Source organism: Peromyscus californicus, unplaced genomic scaffold, assembly GCF_007827085.1.
Source record: "Peromyscus californicus insignis strain IS unplaced genomic scaffold, ASM782708v3 Scaffold_17__1_contigs__length_78620276, whole genome shotgun sequence".
Classification (NCBI taxonomy): Eukaryota; Metazoa; Chordata; class Mammalia; order Rodentia; family Cricetidae; genus Peromyscus; species Peromyscus californicus.
The window spans coordinates 51,947,647-51,975,078 of NW_026294469.1; positions in this window are offsets into that span (position 1 = coordinate 51,947,647).

Below are 27,432 nucleotides of genomic sequence, written 5' to 3' on the forward strand. Positions count from 1 at the left end.
ATAAAAGATATGTTAGATATAAAACCTTAGACTCACAAATATAGGATAGATAGGATTTATCTTCTTTAATTTTTTTTATGTATCCATATGTGGTGTTTATATAATATAATTATTATTCATATCTCCCACAAACATTGTTCATTATATAGTTGTGAAGGAGAACAAACACTAAATAAAAGTTGTTAACAAAACAAAATAAGTAGAACATGGGTGTTCATAGTGAAAGACAGAAACCACAGTGGAAAATTAATTCATGAATTATGTCCTTAAGTTCATTGTCCTGTCTTTAAGAAATTCTCTTCTAAATACTTTTAAGCACCATTCATAAAATGCTTTCACAATAAAATTTCACATTATTGGCAAATAATTTTCCATATAACTGACATAAATTATGACTAACAGAATCCATTTAGTTTGATATATATATACATATACACATACATATACACACACATATATACATACATACATATATATGCTCATGTGTTTCTTTTTTTTTTTTTAATTTATTTTGCAATACAATTCAGTTCTACATATCAGCCACGGATTCCCTTGTTCTCCCCCCTCCCGTCCCCCTCACCTTCCCCCCAACCCCCCCCCCCATTCCCATCTCCTCCAGGGCAAAGCCTTCCCCACAGACTGAGGTCAACCTGGTAGACTCAGTCCAGGTAGGTCTAGTCCCCTCCTCCCAGGCCGAGCCAAGCGATCCTGCATAGGCCCCAGGTTTCAAACAGCCAACTCATGCAATGAGCACAAGATCTGGTCCCACTGCCTGGATGCCTCCCAAACAGATCAAGCCAATCAACTGTCTCACCCATTCGGAGGGCCTGATCCAGTGGGGACCCCTCAGCCATTGGTTCATAGTTCATGTGTTTCCATTCATTTGGCTATTTGTCCCTGTGCTTTATCCAACCTTGGTCTCAACAATTCTCGCTCATATAAACCCTCCTCATTCTCGATAATTGGACTCCCAGAGATCCACCCAGGGCCTAGTCATGGATCTCTGCATCCAGATCCCTCAGTAGTTGGATGAGGTTTCTAGCACAACAATTAGGGTGTTTGGCCATCCCATCACCAGAGTAGGTCAGTTCGGGCTGTCTCTCGACCATTGCCAGCAGTCTGAAGCAAAGTGCTAGAGAGGCCCACAGAAATCCACAAAGATATCTTCTTTAATTTTGCCAAATACAAATAGACTAGATATTATAATTAGACTAGATATTGTAACTGTAATTCTTGCTTGATAATTGTTTTGTTATATGTAATTTTACTATGTGAAAGTTAAAACCTTCCTTTTTGAAAAAAGAAAAAAGAAAAGGGGAAGTGCTGTGGATATCACTCTATATAAATAAAATGCTGATTGGCCAGTATCCAGGCAGGAAGTATAGGCAGGACAAGCAGAGAAGAGATTTCTGGGAACAGGAAGGCTGAGTCAGAAGACTCAGAGTACCAACATGTAAGACACTGGTAAGCCACCAGCCATGTGGCAAGGTATAGATTTATAGAAATGGGTTAATTTAAGATGTAAGAACTAGAGAGCTAGAAGCCTAAGCCATTAGGCCAAACAGTTTAAATAATATAAGTGTCTGTGTGGTTTTTTTTATAAGTGAGCTGTCGGACTGCCCAAGGTTGGCGGGAGCTAGAGAGAAGCTCTCCAGCTATAGGAGGCCACTTCAGGGGTGGTCCAAAGGGATCTGGCTGCATTGTGACCTGGGAGAAAAAAATGGTGTCATCAAGTTATACTGGTTTTCCAGAATATAGATTACAATACACTGTGGGAAATTCTCAAAGAACTTGTTTTTAAAAAAGAAAAAAAAAAAAGAATAAGAAAAAATATGCATCATATTCTCAAATTCAGCATATAGGTGGAGAAGGCACAGTTGGAAGGTAAATCACATTGTAGAGTTTCCCCCCCTTGAACATGAAACCCAGGTATCACAGGATGGAGGAAGACATTTCTGAGAGGGATGCTACAGTGAGGAGGCCAATGGGTTTGGAGACTGTCTCAATTAGGCTTCTATTGCGGTGAAGCAGCACCATGACCAAATGCGAGGTAGGGAGGAAAGGTTTATTTGGCTTACACTTCAGCATTGCTGTTCATCACCAAAGGCAGTCAAGGCAGGAACTCAAGCAGGGCAGGAACCCAGAGGCAGGAGCTGATACAGAGGCCATGGAGGAGTGCGGCTTACTGGCTTGCTCAGCCTGCTTTCTTATAGAACCCAGGACCACTAGCCCAGGGATGCCACCCACCGATCACTAATTGAGACAATGCCTTACAGCTGGATCTCATGGAGGCCTTTCCTCAACTGAGGCTCCTTCCTCTCTGATGACTCTAGCCTCTGTTCAGTTGACCCCAAACTAGCCAGTACAGAGCCCCCACCCAGTAAGGCCATCCATCATCTATCAGTGTTCACAAGGGCCTCTGGGCGTTTTAGAGATTTCACCTGTTTTTTATTGTTAACTAATTGTTCTTCATTAGCAATTAGTATTAATTATACAAAATAATGACATTGTCATAGACTCATGTAATCTACTTTGATCTTATTCATTTCCCATTACCCTCTCGTCTTCCCTCCCCCCTCTTGGTAGTCCCTTCTTTTTCCCTTTTCTCAAGTCATCTCCCTTTTACTTTCATCTATACTGTCAAAGAATTACATATCTGATACTTAGCTATATTTCATACATTCACATTTGAGTTCAGGGTATTTGTGTCCCTCACTACCCTCTCTCATCCCCTAGCTCTCTCTCTAAAATTCTTCTCAATATTCCCCCTCCTATTTTGATGTTTAAGAGTTCTGGCTTTATTACTATTATTATTATTATTATTATTACTATTATTATTATTCTTCATTGAGTTTAATTAAGGTTGCTTTCATGAGCATGAGTGAAGGGATATTTACTGAAACGTGGACATCTTATCAGTGGCTACACCACTATGGAAAATGACATCCTGCCTGTCCCCTAGCAAGTCTTATCTTCCCACTTAGACCCTTGGTGAAGGATGAACCCCTCCCTCATGCACGATGAAATGGTTATCGGCCCAGTACTATGTGTAGGCCTTGTGCACATAACCACAGCTGCAGTGAATTCATACTCTCAGTGGCTGTGTTCTATCCTGAAGACACTAGTGTACAACCATCCTCCCCAAACTCTGGCTCTTCCATTCTTTGTGGCTCTTTCCCGCGACGACGTTCCCTAAACCATGGCAGAGAGTGTGATAAAGATGCCCGGTTTGCGGGGGAACACTGTAGTCATTTAGTCTCCACACACTGACCAGTTGTGAGTCTCTGCATTAACCACTGCCCACTGCAGAAACAAGCTCCTGTGGTGAGGGCTAAGAGCAGCACTGCTCTAGGGCGTTAAGACAAGAATTTGGAAGGCAGTGTGACACTGTGTCCATTTAGGAAAACAACAGCAGGTTCTGTCCTAGGGCGAGGACCCTCAGCCACAGATTCTGATTAAAAGAGACAAAGTAAACAAATACAACACCGGGAACTTGATCAGATAAAGATTCCAAGGCTATACAAAGACGTTCTTGGGGCTTTGTAGAAAAATTGAATACAGATTGGATAGTAGACATTTTTAAAATTAGACTTTATTAGCTTCAGTTGTGAAGATCTAGAAGACTCTTCTTCATTTTAAAAATGTATTTATTTATTTTGAGACAGGGTTTCACTATGTTGCTCAGGCTGGCGTCAAATCCCCAATCCTCCTACCTCAGTTTCAAGAGTGCTGGGTTTACAAGCATGAGCCAACATACTGATCCAAATGGCCTTATTCTCAGGAAATGAATACTGCACTACTTGAGGAGAAAGTTTTTCTTCTTCTTCTTTTTCTTTCTTTCTTTCTTTCTTTTTTTTTTGTTTTTTTCAAGACAGGGTTTCTCTGTATAGCTTTGTGCCTTTCCTAGAACTCACTCTGTAGCCCAGGCTGGCCTCAAACTCACAGAGATCTGCCTACCTCTCCCTCCCGAGTGCTAGGATTAAAGGCATGCGCCACCACCACCTGGCGAGGAGAAAGTTTCTTAATATTTGCTATTTATTTTCAAATGCTTAATAACAGCAAAGTGTTTTTACTATGTATGTGTATATGCATATACTTGTGTTTATACATATAAACAGAAGGAATGCATGTATTACCTAGAGGAAATAAACATATGTTACTATTTGAGTCTACTTGGATAAGTGTTTACTATATTGTCAACGTTTTTCTGCACTAAGATTTTTTTTAAGCTTGTAAAAACTTAAATTTTTCCTTTAAGGACTAAATCATTCTAAAACAATGCTTTTGATTCAAACACAATGGAAACAGTCTACCAAATTTCAAAAGTCCACATGTAGGGCTATTTCCTTTCAAGTCAGTAATAGGCGAATGATAAACTATTTATGGGATTCAATTTTCTGAGGACAATCTGACCCATAAAAGTTTAGAGTGAGACATTTGAAAGACAGCAAACAAAGCTGTCTGTCATTTTCATTCTGCATCTCCTATATAGATGCATGCAAAATGTTTTTAAGATTTAAGACGGCTCCTATGTCTCAGCCACAATCTGGGGAAGGCTGGTTTTCCACGCTTTCTAAAGGCAAGGAGGCAAAGGCTCTTTTGGAAAGCTTGGTGAAGTCGCTGAGATTTGTACAGTTCTGTGAGTCCGCAGCTTGGACATGCCTCATGTTTTGGTTTGGTAATTGCAGAGATGTGGTATTTAATGACATATTTTTATAGTTCCGTAATTGTTTTATGCTATTCTGCAGCCAAGATGAAAACTAGTAAAGCATTTTTCATCTCTGTTTTTTCTTCCCTAGGAAAAAAGGAAAAAGTACAACATGAAAACCATTGTAGTAATTTAGCATCAGTCTCTATACTCAAATGAATGGAGACAGTAGGCTGTCTTGGCCCTGAGACTGCCTGGCTGTGATGGGTACCATATTCTGGAATCACACCATTACCTTCCTCTTCTCCCTTCATTCACAACTGATTTTATTTATGTTCAGTCTCTTTGAAGCATCTTTACAAGTGGGTATAGGGCAGATAAAAGTCATAGAAGTTGTGCCATGAACAAAGCACATAGAAATAGGTATTTCTGGGGGCTCAGGGGCAAACAGTCTGGCACACACAGATTTCAGCAGTAGGATGTTCAACCTACTCCTTTTCCCCACAACACAGACCAGAGTGAGGATTCACTCCATCCATGCCCTCTGATGCTCCATCCCTACCACACACACTAGAGTGAGGATTCACTCCATCCACATCCTCTGATGCTCCATCCCTACCTCTCCTTCTTCCATGCCTTTCTCTCCCTCTTTCATGGCCTCATTATCTATCACTTTTTTCTTTTTATAAATTTTAACTTTTTATTTTCCACATAATAGTTCTACAGTTACAGGTATAATGTTTCAATGCGTGTAAACAAAATGTAATGATTAAATCAGGGGATTAAACACATCTGTCGCTTTCTGCATTTGCCATTTCTCTGGGATAAGAACACCCTAGTCCAGTGGTTACCAACCTACGGATTGCGACCCCCTCAGGAGTCACATATCAGATACCCTGCATATCAGATACCTACATTACAATTCACAACAGTAGCAAAATTAGTTATGAGGTGGCAACAAAATACTTTTATGGTTGAGGGTCACCACAGCATGAGGAACCTATATTACAGGGTCACAGCGTTAGGGAGGTTGAGAACCACTTAGTCTCTCTAGATATACAGTATAATCATGTTACCCATATTACATATTCTAGTACACCAGAATTTATCTCTCTGTAGCCCTACCCCCAAACCTCTGGTAACACAAGCTAAATCTGTAATTTTAAGACAAATTTTAATACATTCTTCGTGGGTTAGTTGGCTTTCCACTACATGACAAAGCACTTGAGCTAAATAGACTTAAAAAGGAATGAGTCATTTCAGCTCCTGGTTTCAGAGTCCCTGGACATGAGGCTCCATTATTTCTGGGCCTGTGGTGGGGCAGGCAATGTGTGGTAAACCAAGTTGCTCACCCTGTCACGGCCAGGACAGGAAAGGCTAGAGAAGAAAGAAGAAGGGGGAAATTGGAGCCTAGAGCCCAGGGTGTTCAAAGGCACACCCCCAGTGACATGCTTCTTCCAAATAGGCTCTATCTCTTCGAATTTCCACACCTGTCAATCAAACACCAGCTGGGGACCAAGCCATCAGTTCATGGGGCTTTGAAGAACACTTCAGATCCAAACTGTAACACAATGTGAATGATACAATCTGCCTTTCTGTTTCTAAGTTATCCTCTGAGGTTATCCAGGGTGCCACAGATGGCAAGATTTCATCTTTGCTCACTTATCTCTTAATTCTGTACCTCAGTAAATGTGTTGCAACAAACATGGAAATGTAGTTGTTTAAATGACTAGCTGATTTCATTTTCTTCGGATACTAGTCAGTGGTCAGATCGCTGGATTTTATGATAGTCCCCTTGTTTGATATCTTGAAGAACTCCATACTGCCGGTGCCATTCTCGGCTAATTGTGCACAGCAACATGCCACCAAGAGACACATGTACGGTGTGCAACATCAAAGATAGTTGAATGGAAGACCATTTCTCTGTTGGCTCTCTTTTTCTCCTTCAAGACTGCAGGTCTACTTAGCTTTAGACAGTGACCAGCATAGAAACCTCAGGCATGAAAAAAATCTTTGAAACTGAAATGTCCCCCAAATTCCCCCTAGCTCTAGATTTAGAAACAGATACATACATAAAGCATCCAGAAACTAGTTCTTCATCCATAGTTACTCTCATACTCACACACATCTGCAGCAGGTCACAGGAATATATTATAGAGATTCAGCTATATATTAAAGCCATACCTAGAAAATTGTCAAGGGATTTTTCTAGAGGAAAGCCATTTATCAAGGAATATTTGGTATTATTTAGCTTTTAATATATATCAGCCATTTTCTGCTATGAAATTCTTGTGTGTTCATATACTACTAGGCCATATGGCAAACAGTTACGCTTCTCAGACCTGCTGATCCACTAGGTAACACCCCTGCAGAGCCTAGGAGACAGACAGACTGTAGATGTATAGCTTTGTCTCTTGTGCAAATGAAGCTCAGGTCATCCCTCGCCTTCAGGCCTAATAGCATGGCAGAGCTATTGATTCAGGAGAATAGGGCTTTTTACATAACCAGGTGCAGTAAGGACTGGAGTGGAATTCCTGGGAGAGGCAGAGCTGTGTGGCTGGAGAGAAGAGAAGGCGGCAGAGTTTCTGTAGATGGTAAGGAAGAATGGATCAGGCTGAGGAGTGAGGAGCAAGGAAGAGTTTTTGTAAATTGTAGGTGAATCAGGTCAGGAGAGGAGAAGAGGGAGGAAAGATGGAGGACGAAGGAACAGGGGACGAAGATGAGACTGAAAGCATAAAAGCTTAATTATTACTAGGACTATGAGGGGACAGAAAAAGAAGGGACACAGAGGAATTGAGTGTCAGGGCAGAACTGGAGCTGTATAGATAGAATTTTGTCTTAGAGAAATAAAGTTGATGGAAATAAGAGCATGGTGTGTATAGATTCCTTTCCCTCAGATAACCCCACGCCAAATGTAGTGTCTTCCTCAGGACCCTGGGAGAGATTTTCTCAGGGCAGGCCCCAGGGAAAATTCTGATACATATCAACTGCAAAGCAAAATTTGCACTGTAGCCCCGTCAGCAGTTCAAAAGAGACGGAGGGCATGAGACAATGAGTTCCTAACACATGGGCCTTAGAGGTCTGTAATGCAACTGCTGGAACACAGGCTCTCTTTTCATAATAACTCACACCTGCAATAGCAACTCATGATTTACAACTGGGTCTGAGACATATCTTGGCAGGAGCCTCCTAATCCAGAGCAGTTATTATTAAGTGTCCCCTGGAATGTCTGTGTTTCTCAAGCTCTGCCACTTGGTAAATTCCATGATGATTTGGGAAAGCTTGCTTGCCTCTCCTGTAGGCTCTCCAGAGCAGCGTCTGAAGCGATTCCGTGTGACTCAGACCATCCCTTGGTCCCCCAGCTCCTGCAAAACACATCAGAAGGCCGCCCAAAGTTGAAGAAAGCTCAAGAGAACCATCAGGTGATAGTGCATTTTCCTTGGATTAGCAGTCCTGAAATACCCTCTTACTTGTCCGGGTCAGGCAATTCCCCGTGGAAGCATCCAACAGGCACTGTAACTTGAAAAATAGAAAAGCTGGCTTGCCCCCAAGGAGGAACTGGAAAGGTAGCAAGACCATAGAGCCGTAAGCAGGCCTGCTCCTCCCTCATGTCCTGCTCTTTGATTAAAGCAGCTGCGACATTCAGAAGGGAGCCCTGAGTGTTTTTTTCTGTTCCTCCCCAAGCTTAGTAGTTAATGGCAGGTGGCTCTCCTGTGAGCACTCATGCAATCCCATAGACATGAATGCAGGGACTTTAGCATATAGTAGGCACTCAACAAGTCATGGTTGAATAATGAGTGTTCGGTGGAGGACTTTGCAGGCACTGAGCGTGGGAATCATTTCAGAGCAGTGGCCTTGTGACCAGCACTGTGTTCCAAGGAGTGTTTTTTATGATGTTTCCTCTAATCCTAACGGTAGCTCTGCAAGAGAAGTTCTCTGATCTGTGATGGGGAGAGGAATCTTTTCAGAGAGAATGAGACTCCATCAATGGGCATGGCTGCCCACAGAACAGAACCCCATCCTGCTGACATCTGGATGTTCCCTCCACTGTCCTCAGGGAGCTCCAAGAGAAAAGGTGTCATAGTATCAGTTGGCACTCAGATTCCTGAAGACCACAGTGGAGCTGATCACTGATCATTATGGGGAGGGAAGGGAGAGAACGGGACAATGCTCAGGAGTTGTGAAGGGCAAAGAGGGGATGTAGCAAAAGTGCATGGCGAGCAAACACACAACAAGTCACACAGGTAACAAAAGCCACTCTTGGCTGGAGGTCAGGCTGCCTCCACAGGCAGACCAGCTAATGCCCAGAGCCACCAGGGATGCCAAGAGGGTTACAGAGAGGGAGGAGCCCATCTGACTTGCTGTTCATAGGGATTCTTGTGGCAGTCATATGTTGTGGACCCTTAAGACATACAGAGAAAATTCTAGGTAAAGTGGGAAGATGAGTGGCTACGACGTGGAGGGCCAAGAGAAGTGACAGGGATAATATCTTTAAGCCAAGAGCAGAAGTGGAGGACAGCTTCAAGCTCTGGGAGACTAGGTACTCAAGTCCATGTTCAGAAGCACTAGCTGTCCCTTGTCATTTCATCATGGTTTCCCTTGGGTTGGATTAACATGGAGGAGAGACACAGAGGAAGACCACAGACTGACTGCAGTCAGGGTCCGTGCTATGCTGTGACCCAGCAGAGGACACATGTGGGCTACACACTTCCTTGTCACATGGAGGTGTAGAGGCGGGAGCTTTCCTGGGTAAGAGCCTTTGAATGTGAGAAGCATGAGAGAATGTTTGCTCGGGACTTGGGGATGGGAGGAAGAGCTGAGTGTTGGAGAGAGGGATTCTTCAACAGAGGAAATGAGTTACACACTGGTTTCAATGTAGTCTTGTCTGCATCTCCAGAGTAGCGCCCCCTAGCAGGATCCCTTTGCTGCCCCAGCACAGTAGCCTGATTAAAACAGCATCTAGTACAGCCCAGGGGACACCTGGTCACCTTCCAGTCTCTTCTTAGCATCCACTTTGGATAATCAACAGCACAAATCTCCAACATGCTTCAAAGATCTGAGTTTATAGGGGCACCCACTGTCCAGGGAATGGAAGAGTGGATATGGAGTGACTTTCTCCAGTGGGGCCAACCCTGCTACTGCAATGCAGCTCCTCTGATATAGCATTGTTCCAGACGAGAGTGTGAAGCACCCCACACCAGAACTGAAAGAGAAAGAAAAGAATAAGTTGTTTTGTTTTGTTTGTTTGTTTTTGGTAAGGCTTGGCCACTCCATCCATGTCTCGGTTTTCATTTGACAGCCATACTTCTTTCCTTTTATCTAAAGTAAGACAATGAGTGGGGCCAGCTTTCACACAGAAAAGCCCTTCATGCCACCACACCAGGGGCATACCAAACATGAGACCCAGGGAGCATCCCTAGAGAATCCAGGGTAACATGACATGGGTGGGCAAGAAAGTCTGGGCTGAACACCACACGGCACTTCTGGTTTGGTTTATAAAGCAGGAGTCCCTATGGAAAGCTTCAACCTCAGGTGGGTGACTCAGCAGGGGTCCAAACCTAGTGAGTGCAATGATTTATGGACCTGCCAAGCCCTCAGCAGCTTCTAGAGTACTCGGACATAAGTTATTGTCATTGTATGCCAGGCAGGGGCTGGCTGACTCCCAGACACCCCCTGCCACCACCGTGTACTCACAGGGATTCTTTGTTGAGGCCAACAGAGCCTATGACAGAAAACTCCTATGTTCTTGTTCCTCTCTGAGTTTACTTTAAATACCAGGAAATAAAGTGAACTACATGCTCTAAATATCATTTCTAGCTCGTTTATCATCCAGACATGCTCATTTTGAGGAAGAAACAATTTCGTTTTCAAAAGATAACAATTTTTTTTCATTTTATTGTTTAAGGCTTAGAAAAACATAGGAGCTCATAGACATATCATACACCTATGCATATGCACCTGATTGTGCTTGCATGTGTGTGAGCATGTGTATGTGTGCATGCTCCTGTGTTTGCTTGTGTGTGTATGTATGTACATGTGAGAGTCTTTCTTTTTCCCTCCCTCCCTCCCTCCCTTTCTCTCTCTCTCTCTCTCTCTCTCTCTCTCTCTCTCTCTCTCTCTCTCTCTCTCTGTGCACGTGCATGGTGTTGGGTAGAGAACTTAGAACCTGTGCATGCTAGAGTGCTCTACTACCGACATATGCCCTAACCTGAAGGTCCTTAAGGACTCTGAGATTCATCTGAAGTCACAGTCCTAATGTCTACCACACTCACATGCACCTCTCACCATTAGTAAGAGTCACCTTGAGAGTCATCTAGCTGGAGCATCTCAGGCATGTCAGCAGAAGGATGTGAGCTTCAAACAGCTTAGGAAAGCATCAGTCACTCATACTTTAAATTCAGAACAGGACCAAGAGGATTCTAGCTACACCAATGATGAGAAGAACGGATTCAGCATCACTGAATCCATTATACAACTCAATGACAGTGCTTTCGAATATAACCACCATTTAAAGCATCATTCTACAGGAAAGAGATTCAGGTTTCAATTTAGGATACTGGGGGTAGGGTCCCCAGTCCATAGCAGAGTCACAACATGGATGACAGATTTCCAGAAGGCACCTTCTAGAGATGACCTTTCACACTCAGCACCTTTGGTCAGTAAGACAAGCAGCTGGTTTGGAGATGTCCTGGGTTTGGGGACCTAGACCTGAGGGAGACCGGAAGCAGCAAGAGCCAGGCTATAGGTTGAGCGAGCAGAGGCCCCCCATCACATCCACCCTCTCTCACGTCCTTCTCCTTCTCACAGGAACCTAATAAATAGCTGACAAAATGAGAAGTAGTAAGTGGGAAGTGAATTTGCATTTCCCCCTTACTGAGCTAATTAATTAAGTATAATTATTTATCAAATCCTTTTAGTTTCCACAGGACTTGAAGTTCAAGGATGGCAAGGTATCCTCCCTGATTTACTTTTTCCTGTCCATCTGCACAAACCCCTGGCATGCTATGGATCTGGATTAATGAAATGTATGGAAACAAACTGTTAAATCAATGGGTGTGGTTTATAACAATGGATCTTAAGATTAATTTGTCAGTTTTCTTCTGCCTTTGGAAAAATCACCATCAGACCTCATCACCTTTTCATATATAAAGAATAACAAAGTCTTGGAATGCTTCAGAGATGAAACTTGTACAAACATGTGCTCATACACATAGTAGACCCCTAAACAGTGCTTTTTGTTACACTGTGTGACACCCAGAGGACTGGGCATGCCAAGAATATACTTAAGGTATCAATAACTCCTACATCCCAGGCCCAGTTAATGGGTGGAACATCCCTCCCTAGGAGCAGTTGCAGATGTTTCTCAAAAAAATACCTCTGGACAGGACCTCCTTATGGAAGGCTTTGGTTGCTCTTTACTAAACTTTAACTCTGTGTTAATGCAGCTCATGTCCTGTTAGAAAAGTCTGGGCTTTCAGATGTGCTGCTACATGAACCAGGCTTACACAGATGTGCACTGTTCTAAAAGGTCCAGTCCTTGCTGAAGACCAATCAGAGTCAAACAAAGGGATCAGCAGGTGGCATCATCCCCTCGGTCTGGGTTCTGAGAGACCATTGCTCAAGAACCAGAACAAAGGAGGCCAAGAGTCTGGGAATCATTTCTTTCTTTCTTTTTCCCCCATTCCCTAATTACAGTCCTATCTGAATCAATTCTCCAAGAGTAAATTGTCTTAATCTTATAAGTAGGAGTTTATTGAAACAGCAGCCACTATACCAACCTAAGTGGGGCTCATGTACATGACTGAAAAGGATCACAGGTCCATGAATTGTCATGAAGCTCTATTATAATCACTCTCAATCATTTTAAACTACAAACCACTGTAGGAAATACTTCTTATTTCCAATACCACACACACACACACACACACACACACACACACACACACACACACGTGAAAACACAGATGAGCTCTTACTGTATAGTATTTATCCTTACTGAATGTGATGTAGCTGATTTGTTACTGTTTTCTTTTTTATTGAATGGTATTTTATTTGGGGTCTGACCCATGAATGGACTCAGGAGAAGTTCCACCTTAAGTGTGGAGCTTACCCTACATTGCTCACTGTAACCATCACCTCTGCCCTTCATACTGCATCATTTACCTCATTGCACTCACTGGAATTCTTAAGGCAAATTTCTTGCCCAATTTCCCCTCACATGAATGTCTGGGGTGTGTCTCAGGGCACCTACATGAGAGTTTAGCTTCTCATTATCTTCTGATGGAGCCTGAGAGACATAAGCATGGTCCTTAACATTTTTGTCATTTGCATGTGCCATGCCATGAATCAAATAAATAATGAAAGGCACTGAGGCAGGCAGTTTGGAAGAACATCAGATATGAAATGAAACTTAATATCTGTCTCCATCAGCACCCACTCGGAGTGGGTTCCAAGACTCAGCACCGACACAAACATCCACAGATATTCAAGCCCCCTGTGCGGAATGGTACAACATTGACATACAACCGTCACAGAGCCTCCTGTATGCTTCAAATCATCTCTAGATGACCAATAATGCTCCAAGCAGCCCAGATCCTATGTAAATTCTTACACCCTCTCATTTGGGGAGTGATGCCAAGATAAAGCCTATATATGTTCACCAGAGATGAACTTTTTTAGAAGGTTATACATCTCTTCCTTTGAAAAAACAACCTTATGTGTTTACCATTCTTGATTCCCCTAGTGCTTGTCTGTGGACACAAGAACCTCCATGCCTCCCACAACTTACATTTGTCCTGGGTTCCTCTCTCAGTCATCACACCCAAACGCCAAACATATTGTGATATTAAATCAGCATCTCTCCATATCCAACTAAAAAGTTGCTTGACTTTACAGGGAAAATATTCCATTGCTTTCCAAAGAGAAAACTGGTGGAAATACTATCTAGTCAAGAAGTTGGAAAGTGGGCAACAGAACACAACTGATTCAATCAATCCTGGCCCCAAAGGCTAACACAGAAAAGAAGAACGGCCTCATCAACTGTGAAAATAATAAACCAGTAGGAAATGTCTTCACAATTTCCCAATAAATCTGTGACAGGTCGGCAGGAACAGATGTAAGAAGTAAGCACTCGTTATTCCCAGTGCAACTCACAACACAGAACAGAGGAAAAGCTGACTCGGAGTACACTTGGAATAGTGCTTAATAATCTGTTGAACATGTGTGTAAAACTTTATACATTGACAGAGAGGCAAAAAGAAAAACAGAGCACCATGTTTTGAATGCCTAATGCAAGTTCTTCAAATGTGTGTGCACCCAAGCATGCATGTCTGTGTATCCATGTGAAGGCCAGGGAGGGATTGATGTCCAGTGCCTTCCTGTATCACTTTCCACATCTTTTTTTTTTCTCGGAAGTTCTCTCATCCATTGACTGGACTGTCTAGCCTAGGGAGCTCCAGGCATCTGCCTGTCTCCACTTGTCTAGAAGTTCCAACAGGTCCAGCTTTTACATGGATGCTGGGGATCTGAACTCAGGTTCTTGTCCTCATGCAGCAAGCATTTACTAACTAGGCCACCTTCTCAGCAAATCCATCACTTTACAAGCTTATCATAATCAGGCATCTACATCACATCCTATAAATATATACAAAATTCATAAGCCAACCAAATAGAATGACTAGTTTAAAAATCACACATTTACTGCCTCCCTCTACAAACCAAGTAACATTCATCTTTCATCTAACTTTATTAAGACTATAAATGCACAGAGTCAGCCTTCCTAAAAGTCTCTGTCCATCCTTTAAATCGAGAATTCTCTGTGTGCAGAAAACCGTTCATTTTCATTACTTGGCTAAAAGGTTTCAGGAGACCCAATGAGCTGGGTCATCATTTTGGAAGTCATACAGTAAGAGAAAAGTTAACCACAAAATGCAAACTTGCTTTTAAGTTCACAGGGCAGTTTATAAAGGTTACTTTTATGCTCACTTCAAATTGAATCACACAAAAGTCAATACATAAATATATATTGCCTTTGTTCGATGAAGATTTCTTAGCCTGTGCCAGTTTTCTCTACAGACCTCTACAAGGTCAGCAAAGTAATGTAGCATCCAGTTCTGTGGAGCCGTGTGTCTGGGCACAAGGGTGATGAGAATGAGGATGGAATACTCAGTAATCTAAGAAATGCTTCCTTCTTTCCTTCCTTCAGCAGAAAGCACGGAGGGATATGTGTTAGAAGGAACCCATTAGATAAATAGACTGTGCTTGATTTTTTTCCTAATGAAAACACTTATATAATATCTTGGAAACCAACATTATTATATTTAATGATGTGCCCCCTAAACTGGTACTAACACACAATATTAAGATAGTCCTATACTTGATTTATACAGGGAAACTTATGGGAAGTCCTGAGTTTCATTATATAAGAAGATAGGAAAAAGAGTACATTTGAGCATGTTAAATCACTCTTTATGTTTTCTTCCTTTTTATATTAACTTATCATTTTGTGAGACTCCTAAGCTGTTGACTAACTGCCTTTGTACCAAGGCATCATTTAGCAACTGATGGGAGCAGATGCAGAGATTCACAGCCAAACACTAGGCAGAGCCAGAGAAACCCCTCCCCCAGGAGAGGAGGAAGAAGGCTTGTAGGACCCAAAGAGGTTTAGGACACCAGGAGAGTGGCCCACAGAATCAACTAAACAGGTCTCATAGGGGCTCACTGAAGTGGGTATGGGTCTGAGCTAGGTCCTCTGCATATATGTTATAGTTAGTCATAGTTATGCAGCTTGGTGTGTTGTGGGACTCTTAACAGTGGGCATGGGAGTTGTCTCTGACTCTTTTGCCTACTCTCAAGACCCTTTCCCTCCTACTGGGTTGCCTCATCCAGCCTTGATTATGAGGGTTTGTGCCTAGTCTTATTGTAACTTGTTAAGCCATGTTTGGTTGATATCCTAGGAGACCTGCTCTTTTTATGAAGGGAAATGGAGGAGCAGTGGATCTGAAGGAAGAGGGAAGACAGTGGAAGAGACTGGGGGGAACAGAGGGAGAGACAAAACTGCCATCGAGATGTAATATATGAGAGAAGAATCAAAAAAATGTAAGAAAACAAACATAAAAATGTGTAGGCTTTTACTTCACTCATTTTGGGGATGGCTGCTCTTCAGAGCTGTGCCAACACAACTGAGGGTAGGCTTGTACAGAACAGGCAGTGGCATTTTCTGGCATAAAGGACAAACAGGCTAGAGCTCAGTTTGCTATAGTCATTGAATCTAAGTACAGTGGCCCCATGAGAAGCCCACAAATTGTTGAGATGCATTGCCCCACTTCACATGTGTGCGTTTTCCTTCCTTGTTAGTCCCTATGGATATGCTATATTAACTATGGGCTACAATTGCATGTAACTACTGAAATACACTGAGAAAATATTTCATTCCTATTTAGTAATATAGTTGAGGAATCATTAGATTTAGAGTCAGAACCCTAGCTCCCAAATCTTGATTACTTGGAAGAATAATGGCCTCTCACATTGTCTGTTTTCTAGTTTCTCAAATGCATAAACATTAATGTCATATGACAAAGCATAAATCAAGGTTTATTATTGACTGACCTTAAAATAATGAGATTATTGGGTAGGTTCAAGGTACTCTCAAGGGTCCTTAAAAGTGGAAGAAAGGCTGGGGGTGCAGCTCAGTTGGCAGAGTGCTTAGCTCACATACAGTGAGCCCTGGGTTCAATCTCTGACATCATATAAACTGGATGTGGCAGCATACTGGAATCCTATCACTTGGGGGGTAGAGGTGGGAAGGTCAGAAATCACCATTGGTTACATAAATGAGTTTGAGGCCAGCCTGGGTTTCATAAGACCTTATCAAGTAAGACAGACAGACAGACAGACAGAAGGAGCATGTCAAAGGGGAAATGTTGGCTGAATAGGGTTGTAAAGATATCATGTGTTGTTAGACTTGCAACTTGAAGCAGTGGCCACCAGCCAAGAGAGAGACTATTAGAATCTAGGTCATACTGTTGTTCATCTTACACCAGTCAGAATGGCTAACATCAAAAGCACTAGTGACAGTTTATGCTGGTGAGGATGTGGAGTAAGGGGAACACTCCTCCACTGCTGGTGGGAGTGCAAACTTGTACAGCCACTTTGGAAATCAAGATGGTGATGTCTTAGTAAATTGTGAATCAACACACCCCAAGACCAAGCTACACCATTCTTGGGCATATACCCAAAGGATGCTGAATCATACCACAAGGACACTTGCTCAACAATGTTCATAGCTTTGAACATGAAAACAACCTAGATGTTCCTCAACTGAAGAATAGATAAAGAAAATGTGGTACATTTACACAATGGAGTGTTATTATTAAAAACAATGACATCATGAAATTTGCAGGCAAATGTATGGAACTAGAAAAATCATCCTGAGTGAGGTTGAAAAACATGGTATGTACTCACTCACTCATAAGTGGATATTAGCTGTAAAGTAAAGAATAATCAGATTACAATCCACAGTCTCAGAGAAGCTGGATAAGAAGGAAGGCCCAAGGGGGGATGCATAGATTTCCCTGGGAAGGGGAAATAGAAGAGATCTCCTGGGTATACTGGGGGTAAATGGGGATGGGAACATGAGGGATTAGGTTGGGGGGTGGATGGTGGGGGAGAGTAATGAAAGAGATGTCTTGATAGTGGGGGCATTTGGGGGTCAGGTAGAAGCCTGATGAAGGGGAGACTCCCATGAATATACAAGGATGACCCCAGCTAAGACCCCTGGCAATGATAGGTGGGTAGTCTGGACTGGCCATCTCCTGTGATCAGATTGGTAGCTGCCCCAGTTGTCATCAGAGAGCCTTCATCCCGTAACTGATGGAAACAGAATGCAGAGATCCACAGCCAAGCACTGGGCTGAATCTTCTTGAATCTTCTTGAAGAGAGGGAAGAAGAATTGTACTAGCCGGGGTAGAGGGGTGGAAGGGTCAAGGTCATCACAAGGGAACCCACAGAAATAACTAACCTGGGCTCATAGGAGCTCATAGACTATGAAACAACAGCTAGGGAGCCTGCATGGAACCAACTTGGGCCCTCTGCTAATGTGTGACAGTCGTGTAGCTTAGTCTACTAGTGGGACTCCTGGCAGTGGGAACAGGGCTGATTCCTAATGCTTTGGCTGGCTTTTGAGAATGTATTCCTCATGCTGAGGAGCTTGGTCCTGCCTCAACTTGATATGCCATGCTTTGTTGACACTCATGGGAGGCCTGCCCCTTTCTGAGCAGAAATAGAGGAGGGATGGATTGGGGGTAGATTGGGGGTGGCAGAGGGGAGGTGGGGGAGGAGATGAGGGAGAGGGGGTAGGGAAAACTTCAGTCGAGATATAAAATAAATGAATAGATTTAATTAAAAAGAAAAGAATCTGGGTCACCGTAGTTTTATTGCAGGTAGACCCATCAGAGTGTCTGACTGTACAACTGTGAGCTAACTAATAAGACTTTTCTGGTTTAACTCTGTGCTCATAATAGTTTGTTACAGCAGTAGTAAACAACGAACCCAAGCAGTAACTCCTCCTGGAGGTGAAAATTACAAAACAGTTTGTGACTCAATTCTATTTTCTAACAAATAAATCGGCTTCATTGGTACTGCTGGAGCCCTGCAAAAGCCAAACATCATGAAATATTAGACCCATTCAGTTAATAGAACCCAGTATTTAACAGATGAGCCTTAGGCTGCTTAATCCAGGAAGGCCAGGAGAACGTAGGGTTCAGATGCCAGGAGGATTGTCCGTGAGGACCAGTAACATTTGCACTCCTGAGTGTTACTCTCATTACTGTGGTCTCCATGTGTCCTCTGAACATTCACAGCAAACCTGTCACTGTTGAATGTCATCTGAGTACAGAACATGACTGTATTGCTCCTTAGAAGTGAGAAGGGAAACAGTCCAGCGGGGAGATTCTACATGCATCCAGGAGGTCAAGTTTCTTAGTATTGTAATGTTCAAAACATACCAGAGAAGCTGGCGTTAGACCATACTACAGGCTCCCAGCAGAAAGGACATCGGTTGGTGGAAAGCATGGTTGCATGCCTGTAGCAAATGTTAACTTGGCCAAAGTCACTGCCTTTGTTCTTCCCCCAGCTTCCGTCATGATTACAGAGCATCTTGGCTTGACAGGTTTCTACCTTTCATCACAGCTCACATGTGAGCAAAGATTTTTAAGATTCAAATATTACAATATGGTAATACTCATCTGGATCAATTTTTATTCCAAAGTAATTTGTGGTAACTACATGTCATAATTTTAAGGATTTAGTAGGTATATCTGCTAAACATAATTTTAGCAGACTCTCTGAAAGGGCTCAATCCTTTTTTTTTTTAATACTAAAGGAACACAACTTTTCACGAGAGATTATCTTTAAGAATGCATTTATATGTGTGTATGTACACCCCCAAACCTTCAAATACAACCTGCTCAGTCCGTATAATATTATTTGAATATAAGTGACTTCAGGGCTGACCACTTGTTATTGAACAACCAGTTTTGGGGACTCTTTCCTGGGGAAGACTATCTCCCCATGTTTCTAGCACTTCTTAGTTGCCTGTGGTCCTTGTCTAGGGTGGAGGCCCCATGACTCATGAGATTTCCTCCTCCCCTGTTGTACCAACAATGAAAGAAAAAGAGTCCATGGGTTTAAAAGAGAGCAAGGGAGTACATGAAAATGTTGGAGGGAGGAGATGTAGTTATATTTTAATTTCAAAAAATACAAAAATCTTTAAACGAATGTATTCAGAATTCTTTTTTTTTTTTTGCACCCTTGAGAATCACATCACAACCCACCATGAAACTTAGTTTTTTGCTGAAGTTTTATTTCCAAAGTGATTTTGATAAATCAATGAAACCTCTGGGCTGGACTATGGCCAGAGACAGATTATCTTTCTGATTAACAAATTACCAAGAGGTTGGGTGTATGTATTTGAAAAGGAAGAGGAACTTCCTGGATATGGCTTTTTCCTCCAAATGTTCACTTTCCAGAGCTAAGAAGTGACAGAAACTGAAGCATTTTAAATGAGGGGAAATCACAGTATATACCAATGACTTCTGAGCTCCCCTCCCTGAAAACTGCTGAGCTACACATGTACCCAGAAGCACAACTCCTCTGCCAGGATCCAGGGCATACATAATCTATCTGAAGTGATATACTTGTAAAAAGGAATGTCTGTATTTTTAATGGCTAACTTCCTTCTTATAAAGTATGCACATATAGAAAAAAAATTGCTCTAGATGCCCAAAAATTTTCAGCCAAGAAAGGAGAAAAAAAATGTCTAACTTCATATTTATCTTTGGGGGAAAATAGCTTATATTAATGGGAGATGTGCAAACTCCTAACAGAATGGAGAAAGAGAGGGGATTTCATTTTGTTGTTTGTCCATGTGCAAATCTGGACTGATGGGGGGGTAGAGAAGCCTCAAGTCCTCTTTGCCAAAGGATCTTAAGAGCAGAGTGTGATGGGAGTGGAGAGAAGGCCCTGGGATCAACACCTTTGGCACTGAAATTGTCGGCTCTGCAGATAGTGTGAAGGTGTTAGGAATGCACAGCTGTCTTCTGTGTGATGCCTACTTCCAAAACGTTTGCATCTGAGAATTACAAATGGAAGCCATTGCTTACCTCATCTTGTTGGGAAAGAAAGAATATTACATTACAATATGATTATGAAAAAAAATAAGGAAAGAGACTTTTAGTGTTCAAGTCCACGGCTCAGCTGCAGTAACTCTAGAAGATGAGAAGAATAAAAGAGTCAAATGCAGCGCTGTCAGCAGCCACAACGCTGCATAGGGCTAAAGAAAATGCACCACGATGAGGAAAGCGCGCTCTCTCTCTCTCCCCTCTCCTTCTTCTCCCCCCTCCCTCTTCTTCTCTCTCGCCCTCTCCCCTCCCCATGGAACTCAGATATCCATTTAAACATAATAAACATTTTTTGAAACAAGTTCCCATGTAGCTGGCAGGACCTTGAACTCTGGGTCCTTCTAACTCACTCCCTGAATGCCGGGATCTCAGATGTGTACCATCATGCCTAATTTTATGTGATAGTGTGGGTCAAACTCTGGACTTCCCGCATGCTAGGCAACCACCCTACCAACTGAGCTGCACGTTCCCAGCTTTAGACATCCTAATCTTTGGCATTAGGATGGTTCATCTCAGTTGTGAACTGTGTGAGATCTAGAGACATCTGAGAGATGGGCCTCAGGAGAGATCTATGAGGATTTATCTTGATTAGGTTAACTGGGGTGCAAGTATCTGCCCGCTGCGGGTGGTACCGCTCCCTGGGTTGGGATTCTGTACAGTATAAAGAGGAACAATGAGATGAGTACAAGTACCCACTGCTCACGGCATCTGGACTGTGAATGCTTGGTGACAAGCTGCCTCCGCAAGCTCCTGCCACCATAGCTCCTTGTGATGATGAACTCCAGACGCGAACTGTGAAATAAAATAAAACCTTTTCCCCATTTCTGAAAGCCGCCTTCTTCATTTCACAGCAACAGGGAAAGTAACTAAGACTGACACTAACTTGTCTGTAATGTTGGTCTTTAATTCAAGCAGCCAGGTAGTCCGTTATAAAAAGGCCGGCAAAGCCATGGGTAAAGGAAGCTTCATTATCAGTTTGACCTTGAAACTGAAACCTGCATGTTGAATATATGCATGTCAAATAAATCTGTATACAGATTTTTTTAAAGTACATTTTTATAATTAGTGTCCCTGCGCAATGATATATTTTTTTTTTCTAGGTGAAGTGGTATTTGTGGTTTTCAGACACCATGTTCACAAAGTTCATCCTGCATTCCAGTTCACTTTTTAGCAATAACTCCCTGAGTGTTGATGTCTTCAGTGAGGATTGTATTAAATACAGGTGATCTTACTTTAGGAAGACTTTGTTCTGAGGTGTAATGGAAAACCATGGGGCTGTCATATATAGGACCTTCCAGGGTGTGGAGGGTGGCCAGTTCTGATACTAACTAGGACCTTACTTTAGGTCTCAAACATTCACAAACCATCATCTCCATGAGTAACCACTGTAAGGTACAGGGTTCACAGCTGCCCACAACCTTCCTGACATCAGTCCAAACATCTTCACATACCAAATCATTTTCGTCCCTGGGAATGTCCAGGGTTCATGCCATTTCCTATGTTCCCATTTAGACCCCTCCCCATTCTTTCTAGAACTTTCCTCACCTATGGTATTTTCTCTGGTTCTTTTCCTAACTAAATGTGCCTTTGGCACACATTTGTCCACTGTTTCTGGATCGGCTAGCTATGTACCAACACTCTTGCATTTCTCCTTTTTGATGAATCACCCTTTTTATCCTTTCATCCACATTCCTTAGTCAGGAACGCTTGAAACATTAACTCTCTACCAACATTTCCATCCCTCCACACTACTACATGAAGCCCAACAATTGCCCACCTTGGCAAACATTAACTCTCGTCTGAGTCAGTGAACTTCAGTTTAGGTTCTGGGCTATAAGCTCCCATGATGACTATCTCGGGTACATAAAACCCTACGTATTCTGTGACTTGGGGTGTAGAGATCCTTCATATGTACCTCTCAGATCCATCTGTTCCTTATAGTCACACAACTCCTTATGTGTCTTCTCATTTGCTTTCAGCCTCCTTGTGTCCTGAGGAAGTGACTTCAGTGCACACAGCAAGACTTTTAACCTCGGGATGTTTTTAATGTGTTGGGTTGAGCTCTGTCATCCTCCTGACTTGCTTAGATTAGTTACGGAGGTGTGAAGTATTACGTCTTCAATCTCACTTGTCACGTCCTGTTTGTTTCTGTTTCCTGTTTTGTCCTCGTTTCTGTGGCTTCTTGTGCTAGTCTTGAAAGATTCCCTCCTGTTTCACTGGCTCAGAGTAGATTGCTTGTACTGTTTTCTTATTGGTTTCTCTGTGGGTGGCAATGTATTCAGAGAATTTACCACAGGCTTTAGGCACTGGTGCCCTTCCCACTCTTGAATGAAGGGTGGAAACCTCACATCTACTTCATTCCCACTGTTTAAAAGTATGTTCAACTCCTTTCAAGTATTTCCACTATACATTTCAAGCCCAATGTAAAATATCATTGCAATTTGTGCTCCAATCATCAAACCTGGCTCAGAAATTCATAAGTAGTTTCCATTGTATTCACCAATGTTTTCTAACGTACTATTTTTTCCCCTCTTCAGAGTCTAAGGCTTCTTATATAACTTTGTGTTCAAACACTTCCTTTGGTTAGATAAATTACTAAAAAATTCTCTTACCTTTACTTTGTCTGAAAACGTATTTATTTTCCTTAGTTCACGAAGGATAGCATTGCTAGATGTATTCATCCGTTCACTGTTGCTATAAGCATATACCTGAAGAAGTTCACTATGTTCTCTGTTTTCGAAGCTAACATTCAAGGGTAGTTAACTGCATCTCTTTGGCTTCTGGAGAGCAAATCCTGGTGAACTGCACTATGATGGGGAAGATGGAAAGAAACTGGGTATTTGGAGAAAGGACTACACCGAAGAGCTCTTGCTCTATGGCAACCACTCTCATGAGCACTATCCAGAACTAGTCCACTCCACTGAGAAAGCACCGATACCATCATGGATGTTGACCTCCATCTGACCACCTTCCATCAGGTCCCACCTCCTCAACACAGCCACAGTGGGAACCCAACATCTTGGATACCAGCCTTTGAGGGAGAAGCCACATCCAAACCACAGCCCTGGGGTCAGAATGTACAGTTGGCAGGACCTCCTGGCAGCCCTTGAGACACATTTGCCAGCTCCTGGATCTCTCTCACCAGTGTGTTAGCCACTCCCTCCCACGTTGCTGATCTCTTACTAGCATGTCATTTTTCTCTGCCTTCTTTTGAGTTTTCAGAAGTTTAGTTATGTTGTATTTTCATGTGGATCTCTCAAGAATTACCTTATGCTGATTTCATTCAGTTCCTTGAGTCTGTGGGCTGTGTATAAATTATATCTTTTGAATAGTTTTGGAAGCTTGCTGCCATTATTAATCTAAATACTTTCACAGCCCTATCATCTTTTGCTTCCCTCTCTGGCATTCAGACTGTGTGATGTGTGCTAAATCGTTCATGGCTGCCATGTTTAATTTTGTTCTGCAGAGGGTAGAATTCACATGTCTTTTATTGCAGTTGTTTGGTTTTCTGAGACCGGGTCTCTCTATGTGGTCTTGACTGACCTGGAACTCACTATGTAGACGAGGCTGACCTCAAACTCACAGAGAAACACCTGCCTCAGTCTGCAAGAATTAAAGACATGTACCACCACACCCAGCTTTTGTGGTTGTTTATCTCAGCTGCTCAGTAATGTTGAATTGGTCCTCTTCAGCACCTACTCTGAGGTATTTGGGAGATAAAAAGAAATCCCATGAAACCTCTTGTCTCCTTGAGTTTTCTGCTCAGGCTGACTGGAACAGGAGCGATCCCTGGATTTTGTAAACTGAGGGGATTGTCACTTAGATTCTTCTTTTGTTTGGATTCTTCATCTGCATGGTTCTAGTTTAGTCAAAGGAAGCTTCCTCTCCGGTCTGCATTAACTGTGCTCTGTTGAGGAGTTGAGAGCAGCCCCAGCAGACCACAGCACTCCAACAGAGCATGGTGGCATACCATAAAGACAAGGCTCTCGGTGCATTAATCAGAGTGACACAAACCAACTGTGTAGTATAATTTCTAGGTTTTTTGGTATAATGAGATCATTGTTTAAAATTAACTATCACATATGAGCTGCCAGACATCTTCCTAGGCATTTACTTCAAAGACAGTGACCTATGCTTACACAAACCTCCACCTAAGTGGAAGTCACAAGGCTTATCTTTTGTTTTATCTTAAAAGATTTAGTTGTAGGCTGTATGTTTATGTCTACTGTTCATTTTAGGTTAATATTTGTTTAATGTGTAAATTGGGGGTAACAGTTTTTTATGACGATATCCAATTTTTCTAGCACCATTTGTCAAGTAAACTATTCTTTTCTCAATGATCTGCCTTGGTAATTTTTATTAAACATCAATTGAACACATACACAGCTCTTTCAAGACTGTATTCAGTTCTGTTACTCTATCATATAGTAAATTGAGTACTACAGCTTTTTAATTAGATTTTAAAGTCCTGAGTTTTGTGCTTTTTTAAAAAAAGAATTGTTTGTCTGTCCTAGGTTTTTGCCTTTACACATACATTTTAAAATCAGCTATTTTATTTCTACCGATAAGTATTCTAGGATTCTGGCCAGGATTGCATTGAATTTATAGATTGGTGTAGAAAGAATTGGTGTCTGAGTCATACTGTTTCTTGAGCTGTGACCTCACAAGTCTACCCATCCATTTATGTCTTTAGTTTTTCTCAGTGGTGGTTTTGAAGCTTTTGGTGTATAGTTCTTGCAAACACTTTTCAGATAATTCTCCAGGTATACAAAATTTTGTGGTATGCACTGTTGTTTTATATATAGTTGAATCCTGTTTACTAGAATTTTGATGTTTCTTTTTAATTGAAAATAGATTTTTTTCATGCAATATTTTCTGATTATGGTTTCTCCTTCACCAGCTCCTCCGAGGTCCCCCCCCCCCCCCGACCTCCCCTCCCATGTTTCGCATTTGTATCTATGAGGGATATTTCCTGAGGTTCTTACTTGTTTTCACAATTTGGTTTTGAAATCAAGGAAAAAACTGTATTTGGAGCCGGGCGGTGGTGGCGCACGCCTTTAATCCCAGCACTCGGGAGGTAGAGCCAGGCGGATCTCTGTGAGTTCGAGGCCAGCCTGGGCTACCAAGTGAGTTCCAGGAAAAAGGCGCAAAGCTACACAGAGAAAATCTGTCTCGAAAAACCAAAAAAAAAAAAAAAAAAAAAAAAAAAAAAACTGTATTTGGGGCTGGAGAGATGGTTCATTGGCTAAGAGTGCTGCTCTTCCAGTTCCTAGAATACAAGCTCCAAGGCTATCAGCTCACAGCTGCCTATAACTCCAGCTCCAGGGGATCTAATGCCTTCTTCTGGCTTCCTTTGGCACCAGTACACACATGACGTACATGTGCACATAGTCTTAAAAAAAGTCATACTGATATTATACAAGGATTTAGAAAATAGCATATTAATTTAAATTTGTAAAGATTTATACTTATTATTTCTCTCTTAAAATTTGATGAACTTAAAACCCAATATGAAGCTCCACGGCCTTGGAATGGCTGTTCTGGCTGTATAGAAGTTCATTGAGATGTACAGACTTTAGGTCTAGTTAGTTTGGGTGTGTGATGTTCATTTTATTTGCAAGTTTTTAAATAATGAAATATATCAGATTTTAAAATTTGTAATAGAACTAGCCAATAAGAACATTTGAGTTTAGGGAAGTTTTTCAGCTATGTTAATAAACAGTGGAATTCAGTTGCTTAGTGTCTTGAATGAGCTTCGTTGAGTCTTCTTCTTCATAGAATTGCCCACTTTGCCATCATTACTGATTTTGTCAAAAATTGTTCTTAAATTTTTCTCAAGCCTATTTCTCACATGGACAAATACTGCACACCTTCTTTTTCCCCCTTATGAGTCTGAATAAATGGCTGTCAATTTTTGTTCAAGGCTTGAAAATGCTTCCTGATCCCTTCTCTTCTTCCCACAGGCTATTCATTATTCTACTTCGTTTCCATCATTTCGAGGATTTTCCAGATTTTTTTTTTCTGCTATTGACTTTCAACTTACTTTCCAAAATCCTGTTTTTCATGACTTGGATCCTTCAAAATTTGGGAGATTTATTTCATGGCCCAGAATATGGTCAGTCTTGGCAAATATTCCATGTGGTCTTCTGAGAACTCTACCCAATGCCCATGAGTGATGAGGTATTCCATTCTGGCTACTGAGAATAGGAAATGCTCCCACCTGCTGTGAGCGCCACCTGGATTTCCTCTTTTCTTTTTTGGGTGGTTCTTTCCCAATCTTTAGTAGTTTCCTCACATGCACATAGTGGTTGGTGCTCAATAGAAAGCTCAAGGGCAGATAGCTAGTCCTTACGTGCTTGCACTTACTAGGACTGAGCAGAACTTCAGGGTGAACATCTGTACTGCCGCCATGTGAAACTCCTTTGTCTGGATACTGTTTCCCTGTGAAGTCTAGCTGCTTTGCCCTCCCAACTCTTTGATCACATCATTCCTCACGACCACCTGGGGTGCTTCTTATCTGTGCAGCCACCAAGTACAAGGAGAAATTGGACTCACATCTGCACCCAGTCAGTAGATGGCAATGTAGTTGTCCTTTGGAATCTACAGGGGCTTGGTTCTAGAATTTTCAGGACTCTCCAAATGCAAAGGTATTGAAGTCTCTTCTGTAAATTGGCATGGCATTTACTGGTACACATATTATTTCTCCTATACTTTATTTCTTCTCTAGGTAATGCCCAATGCAATGTAAACGCTATGTAAATCATTCATACATGCTCAGTATGTATATATTTTGTTGCATTTTTGCTTTTGAGACTGTCTTGGACTGTAGCACAGGCTGGTCTAGAAATCACTATATAACTCAGGTTAGCCTTGAACTAATGGTAATTCTCTGGCCTTGGTCTCCAGAGTACCACTACACATTTGTTTTCTTTATAAGTTTCTCTACGGATCCCTTAGTTAAATCCATGGATGTGTACTTTCAAGATACAGAAGGTTGACCTCATCTTGTTTTGGATAAAATATAGGAAGAAACTGCAGCCTCATGGAGATGTGTAGTATATTTTGGGAAGCAAAATTATTTCAATAAATCTTCCCAATTATTATAGA